This window comes from Schistocerca cancellata, chromosome 1 (assembly GCF_023864275.1).
Source record: "Schistocerca cancellata isolate TAMUIC-IGC-003103 chromosome 1, iqSchCanc2.1, whole genome shotgun sequence".
NCBI classification, from domain to species: Eukaryota; Metazoa; Arthropoda; class Insecta; order Orthoptera; family Acrididae; genus Schistocerca; species Schistocerca cancellata.
In genome coordinates this window covers 227,634,639-227,642,668 of record NC_064626.1, presented here as the reverse complement: position 1 = coordinate 227,642,668, position 8,030 = coordinate 227,634,639, and the positions used below count along the sequence as shown (strand labels likewise).

General features: G+C 44.8%; 1 pseudogene; it reads right to left on the bottom strand.

The window, feature by feature from the left end:
• Positions 1-2,091: 2,091 nt before the first annotated feature.
• On the bottom strand, positions 2,092-2,209 carry LOC126105253 (5S ribosomal RNA; annotated as a pseudogene).
• Between the last annotated feature and the right edge of the window lie 5,821 nt (positions 2,210-8,030).

Genomic DNA, 8,030 nt, shown 5'->3' with positions numbered 1-8,030 from the left:
TCTTCAGTCTTTCTTCTGCCGCTTTCCCGTTCCCCGTTCAGCCCTTACCGAGCTGCAGAAAGCAGCCAATCCAGCGGCCTGGAGCACAGTTTCCGCCACCAATTCCCAACACATAAACAAGGTAGCAATATATGTGCTAGTCTTTCATCCCCAATTCCTATAAGGATACCTCTCCTCTTAATGCCCAACGTAATCGCAAAAGTAGTTCATTATCTGTCTGTGGAAAAAGAAAGCCCATGATGAGTGGCTTTTTCTGCATTCAATGTTACACGACAGCAGCTGTGCTATACTGTAGGCCTGTAAATTTGTGTTTATCCTTTGGACCCAAACTTGTCACTCTCGAAACGAAAACAGTTTTCTGCACTAAATAGAATGAAAAAAACTGTGAAATCTCAAGGTCGGGAAAACCTTCTGTCCGGGATTGGGATTTCCTTAAAGTCTCTGGGAACAGCACAGCTCCACATGCATTCGCAGATATATGAATTGTGCGTTTCAATTGACTTTTTGCACAACAATGTGAAAAATTGGACAGACGAGAATTACTATATTGCAGACCTAGCGTGCTAAATGTTGATTATGCCAGGCAATTTGAGGGTGGTTTTTGGAGGTTTCCCACATTCATCTACTCGTTTATATCTTCACTTTACCTAACCAAGCCAAAAAACTGTAGTTTTCTGAACACATTTTCATCAACTTTATTTATGCTAGTCGACACAAAAAAAACCTCAGATAAGTAATGCAATAAATGCAGTGACTTGAATGGATTCGAAGTTTTATAAGTAAATAAACTGTTATAGATGGCATCAAAGTCACTTTTCAAACTTCATTTTATGTCTCACATTTCCGACGGTTCTTAATGTATCCAGCTGTATTTTCTCAGTCACGCCTTTCTTTTCCATTCCAGATTTTTAATTTTTAGCTTCAGCCAAACACCATGGGAGTATGAAGAATTTATTTTTGTGAATGATTTGTTGCTTCATTTCATTACTCGTTTTGATAGCAGGATTTAATGATATGTGGATATACACTCCTGGAAATGGAAAAAAGAACACATTGACCCCGGTGTGTCAGACCCACCATACTTGCTCCGGACACTGCGAGAGGGCTGTACAAGCAATGATCACACGCACGGCACAGCGGACACACCAGGAACCGCGGTGTTGGCCGTCGAATGGCGCTAGCTGCGCAGCATTTGTGCACCGCCGCCGTCAGTGTCAGCCAGTTTGCCGTGGCATACGGAGCTCCATCACAGTCTTGAACACTGGTAGCATGCCGCGACAGCGTGGACGTGAACCGTATGTGCAGTTGACGGACTTTGAGCGAGGGCGTATAGTGGGCATGCGGGAGGCCGGGTGGACGTACCGCCGAATTGCTCAACACGTGGGGCGTGAGGTCCCCACAGTACATCGATGTTGTCGCCAGTGGTCGGCGGAAGGTGCACGTGCCCGTCGACCTGGGACCGGACCGCAGCGACGCACGGATGCACGCCAAGACCGTAGGATCCTACGCAGTGCCGTAGGGGACCGCACCGCCACTTCCCAGCAAATTAGGGACACTGTTGCTCCTGAGCTATCGGCGAGGACCATTCGCAACCGTCTCCATGAAGTTGGGCTACGGTCCCGCACACCGTTAGGCCGTCTTCCGCTCACGCCCCAACATCGTGCAGCCCGCCTCCAGTGGTGTCGGGACAGGCATGAATGGAGGGACGAATGGAGACGTGTCGTCTTCAGCGATGAGAGTCGCTTCTGCCTTGGTGTCAATGATGGTCAGTCATACTGTGTCCGCCACCTACGTTCGAGATCAACGCGTAATAACTATTCACCATCGCCAGGTGGCAGCACTAATGCGGGAGGGCATATAAAACATGTCGGGGGGATGTGTACAAGAGTGAAGTCGCTGTCGTAATGCGGAAAAGCTCTCCTCCCGCACAGGCCATGAAGGCCCAAAGGTACCGACTGGCCGCCGTGTCACCCTCAGACCACAGGCGTCACTGGATGCGGATATAGAGGGGCATTTGGTCAGCACACCGCTCTCCCGGCCGTATGTCAGTTTACGAGACCGGAGCCTCACAAGGGCTGAGTGCACCCCGCTTGCCAACAGCGCTCGGCAGACCGGATGGTCACCCACCCAAGTGCTAGCCCTGCCCGACAGCGCTTAACTTCGGTGATCTGATGGGAACAGGTGTTACCACTGTGGCAAGGCCGTTGGCGTAATGCCGAAATACGGCGATTTATCTGAAGTCCCAAAGGGCATTGTCATTGAATTTCGTGCCAAAGGTGGAATCATTTCCGAAACGGCTAAGTTTTAAACTGTTCCGGTGTCGTTATTGTTAAAGTATACCGTGATGGCAAAATGGACCCATCCAAAACCAACGTCGAAGTAAATGTTGTGCAGTATGGACCATAAATAACAGCACGGAATGACGGCTGCGGAGGTGTGCACGGGCGAGTAGCTGACCGCACAGATAAACCGAGGGGCTACCAACAGCTGTCTGCACAACGACCGTTCAGGTAAGAATCGTCCGTATGGGTCTTGGCAGCAGGCGCCTGGGCCTGCATCCATGCTGACTGTTGTTGATGGGCGACGAAGCCTGGCGTTTCCACTCGAGTACTGCAACTGGACATTCATTTATAGCCGTTGGTGTTCACAGCGTGAAAGCAAACACTATGGAAACAGGAGGGAGTGCTATGGCCTGGGGAACTTTTTTGTGGTATTCCCTAGGTGATCTCGTCATACTGTAAGGCACAGTGGATCAACACAACTATGCATCTACGGTTGGGGACCATGTCCACGCCTACACGAATTTGATTTTCCTCGTAACGATAAGTTTACGGTACTCTCTGGGCTACCTAACTCCACGGATTTAAACCCAATCTAGAGACTTTGGGAGCACCTCGAACGGGCTGTCGCGCCATGGATCCTCAATGGAGAAACCCAGCTGATCTCTGCACTGGAGTCGCCATGGTTTCATGTGCCTGTCTGTACCTTTCAGACCCTATTTGACTCTCTTCCTGCTTCTCGCAGTGGTAGGCGCTACAAAAGTTGGTTTTGTCAGGCGTTTGACAGATGATTACATTAATGTGACTGAACAGCGTTTAATACTACTGAAATACAAACTCCGCTAAGGTACCGAAGTAACGTAACTGTAGGCCGGCCTCTGTGACCGAGCGGTTCTAGGCGCTTCAGTCCGGAAACGCGCATCTGTTACCGTCTCAGGTTCGAATCCTGCCTCGGACATGGATGTGCGTGATGTCCTTAGGTTAGTTAGTCTTAAGCAGTTCTAAGTTAGGAGACTTATGACCTCAGATGTTAAAGTAAGTCCCATAGTGCTCGGAGACATTTGAACCATTTAACGTAACTCTAGAAAATCCAAGTTACTATCAGTCTTTTCAGATACAATAGTTATTCAATATCATATTAAGTTCTTCGGACTTCACACGTTTCCAAACTCATCGTAATAATTACATCAAAACTGGCAAGTTTTGAATCCGGTACCCCTCCCGAAAAAGTTTCTGCTGTTGCCAACTTTCGTTACGCATGTACCACAATGATTATGATTTTTCCTGAAGAAACGTTATTTCTACTAGCGATGTTTATGGTGGTTATTATAAAATATATGGCGAGACACACATGTGGTATGCCTACGCTGCTTACGCCAACTCCACTAGACAACGCCTGCCACCCAGAAAAACATCCTTGAAAAATTTCTCGTGAAGACTGCAGAAAAGCCACTTACCAGAGCAGTATTTTATTGCGTCTAATTATGTGCTACAACCGTTCGAAACATAATGAAAATCACTGATGATTTGGGTGTATGCTTCCCTCATGTGTGTACCCTCCCGGCATACGGACGCGGGAATTGCTGCCGTAGATGTAGAGCGGTCGAGAGACGAAATTTTCGGCGATTGTTCGGCGTCATTTTCTTCGTACTGTGGTATAAGACGTCGACTGTCTCCTGTGGCTTGTTACAGAGTACAGCAGAGTCCCGTTAATCTGAACGAATTGGGTTGGTTCAAATGTCTCTGTGCACTATGGAACTCAACTGCTGTGGTCATAAGTCCCCTAGAACTTAGAACTACTTAAACCTAACTAACCTAAGGACATCACACACATCAATGCCCGAGGCAGGATTCGAACCTGCGACCGTAGCGGTCGTGCGGTTCCAGACTGTAGCGCCTTTAACCGCTCGGCCACTCCGGCCGGCGAACGAATTGGGACCGTACCTTGTTCGGATTACCGATATGTTCGGATTAGCCCTAATTACGGTGACGAGATTTTTGAATGAACTATGCCAAGCAGATAAGTAGGTACACCATGGTAACAAAAATGGTTCAAATGGCTCTCAGCACTATGAGACTTAAATTCTGAGGTCATCAGTGCCCTAGAACTTAGAAATACTTGTGCCCAGTGGCAGTAATGTACACGATGTTCAAAGTCGTCGCCATGCAATTCCTAGCGCGTAGTAATATAGTACGGCTGCAATCGATGTTGATGTCGTTTTTTGAGATTCCCGATTCTCGCGCAGTTTGTCTGCTATTGATGTGCGGATTAGCCGCGACAGCAGCTAAAACACCTACTTGGTCTTCATCATTTGTTGCAGGTCGTGGTCGACGTTTCAGATGAACACTTCCTGTTTCCTTAAATAACGTAACTATCCGGCGAACGGTCCGGACACTTGGATGATGTCGTCCAGGATGCAGAGCAGCATACATAGCACACGCCCGTTAGTCATTTTGATCACACTAGCCATACATCAACACTATATCGACCTTCTCCACAATTAGTAAACGGTCCATTTTAACACGGGTAATGTATCACGAAGCAAATAGCGTCCGCCCTGGCGGAATGTTACGTGATACCACGTACTTACACGTTTGTGACTATTACAGCACCATCTATCAGAAAGCGAAAAAAGTGGTCCAACTAAAACATTCATATTTCCTTACGTGCTACACGAATATGTAATAAAAATTGGGGGTTCCTATTTAAAAAATGTAGTTGATATCCGTTTGACCTATGGCAGCGCCATCTAGCAGACCAACCAAAGCGCCATCTGGTTTCCCCCTTCAAGCTAGAAGAGTTTCGTTCTTTGTACTTTTTTCGTTTGATGCTTATTTGGTGAGATATTTGGCCCGGTCACTGTCAATGGACCACCCTGTATGTGTGAGGAACGTTGTTTCTTATGACAATTCCGTGTTGCAAATATTCTTGAGAATGAGAAGAGTTTCCAATCAATCTAACGGCTATAGGATATAATAATTTATTTTTTGTTAATAATTGATGCTCAGACGTATGGAGACCCTTGTATTGTGTGATTAGTGGGAAATAACAAATACAACAACAAAATAAAACACCTACAGCCCTCCTTACCATTTTATTTTATTTTGTTGAAACCAGTTTCAACGCTTCAGTGCGCCATCTCCAGGCTGTTATTGACGCGGTACGGGTGGATATGATCCCAATATATATTACATCAGTTGCCAGCATAATTGGATACGCAGATAATGTGTCAGCACTCCAACCATCAACTGCCAACTACAACCTGAAGATGGCGCATTGAAGCGTTGAAATTGGTTGCAACAAAATAAAATAAAATCTTAAGGACGGCTGTCACACTAGTAATGGCCGTTGTCACAAAGACCTCCTGCTAAAATGAGGGCCATACAAATACAACTTACTTAGTTCCACCCCACATAGTAATGGATAGGTTCCATTTAGTTTATCCTGGCAAGATATTATTTCGTATCCACATACTAACAGTAGATTGGTTACATTTAGCTCATCGTGACGGGACGTTACTTGTTGTAAATAGACGACAGGGTATCTATATTCCTTCGATATACATGGATGCATTTCTGTGTATCTAGCACCTTGGTGCAGATTTTTCGTTTTCCGTTCTTTGATGCGCCCGCTTCTCGTCAGGTGTCTGACTACAACAATGAGATGCCCAGCGAGAATACATCTCTCTTGTGTAGGTTTCTTCATTCTATCTGCTCGTTCAGCGTGCTAGCCTCTGTGACACTGATAATGAACCGGCGCTGGGTAGAACCCAGATGTCCATTCAGTTACGTACGACTTCGCAGACAAGCAGCACAGGTGTCATGTTCAGACTGTTTTCCATGTTTGTATCCGGAACCGCATCGGTGGGTTTTTATGTTCTGCTCAAAATCAAATTAAAACGGTTATAACTGACATGCGCGTTGCGTTGCTTTAATCTACACCCAGAAGTTAATTTATGTGATATCGTTTTGTTATGTGCACTTGGTTCAAGCTTGTAATACCATTTAGCTTGTATAGTTGTTTAACCTTTATTACAAACACTACACTTCAGAGCAGCAAATTAATGTAATGCATATTCAGTGACAACTTCAATCAGTAAAGGAGTATTGGTGCCACTTACAGTAATTGATGTACATTGTAACTGCTTGTAACTTAACATGAATTATCTATTTTGCATAAAAGTAACCTTTTATAAAATTAGATAATGATCTACTCTGAAGTGTTTAAAACCAAACACTTCACATACTCCGACCACAAAATAAGTTTCAAAAATTGTAATATTCCCATTCTTACAATGATAATTTCAGGGTTGATTTTCTGGGAATTATTTTCTTGAGATATTGACAAAAATGCAACATTTTCAGGCACACGTTTATTGTACTGCTGGCTTCATGGTTGGTGTTAGCACTAAGCGACTCATCGGTTTCTCACTGAATTTGTTGTTTGGACGGTTCTGACCAGGCAAAACCAGATCGGATGGTTAATAACTACGGTTCTGACTCACCATCGTCGCTTATCTTTCCAACCGAAGCTTGCGTTGTAGCGTAGGTTCTGACAATCGTGGTGACCTACAAGTACCTCGATACATATAATCACAGGTGTAGCCAGCGTAGAAAAGGAATTACAGCAACCTCCCCCTTAAAAGAATTATGCTCAGAAAACGAGCTCTACATTCTGTCCTGTCCGAATGATAGGTATATAAATTCAATTCAGTTTCAAGAAAGTTAGAGCATGTAAATTCACCCAGAGCTATTTGTCCTGAAGTCTCACTGCTGTCAGCAACAAGTACCATGCCTGAATCCAGTAAGTTTGTTTCCAGACGAGACAAGCAGCGGATACTGTCGACATACGCAATGTTCTGCAAATACTTTTGGTGTAATATAGATACAAGGATAAGTGGGCATAAGAAACCAAACGAAAAAAAGCAATTACAATGTAATGAGCCATTCGAGAACAAATTCATTACACAAAAATACTCAGAAAATAATCCTGAACAACAGCAGAAATTCTGTGTATTGATCTCGGGTTCACCTTGTAGACCAGTCTACAAGGACCATACTTCGATTGCTATCACAATAAATACTTGTTTTATAAATAAAACTGCCTTGTCCTGCTGCTAGTTACTTTATTTATCCCCCTACGCGTTTCGCTTTTCCTGTTCCAAGACATCATCAGTGAGATGTATAACGATACAGTTTTGTTAGTTTTAGATTATTAAACAGTTCACTTCGCGATTTTTTTGTGTAAAAGTAGTAACTTACGATTTGCTGATGTGCGGTCCCTCACATCTGATCGGGAGGTCGCACCACCACTTTATCAAATGGTTAAATGGCTCTGAGCACTATGGGACTTAACATCTGAGGTCATCAGTCCCCTAGAACTTAAAACTACTTAAACCTAACTAACCTAAGGACATCACACAACACCCAGTCATCACGAGGCAGAGAAAATCCCTGACCCCGCCGGGAATCGAACCCGGGAACCCGGGCGTGGGAAGCGAGAACGCTACCGCACGACCACGAGCTGACCACTTCATCACTGCCATACAATCATAACTTTGTGTTCTGGCCTTCCTCACACTGTTCACCATGTTTCCCACCTCTTTTTGTGGTGTACTATTGTTCTTTTGTCACTAGTTACAACTATTTCGTCAGACACGGTTTTTCCCAACGTAAATATTGCGACTTCATTACGTGTTTCGTCCTCTTTGGTATGTTTACCTATTTGTTGTCAACCTAACGAAGTATATG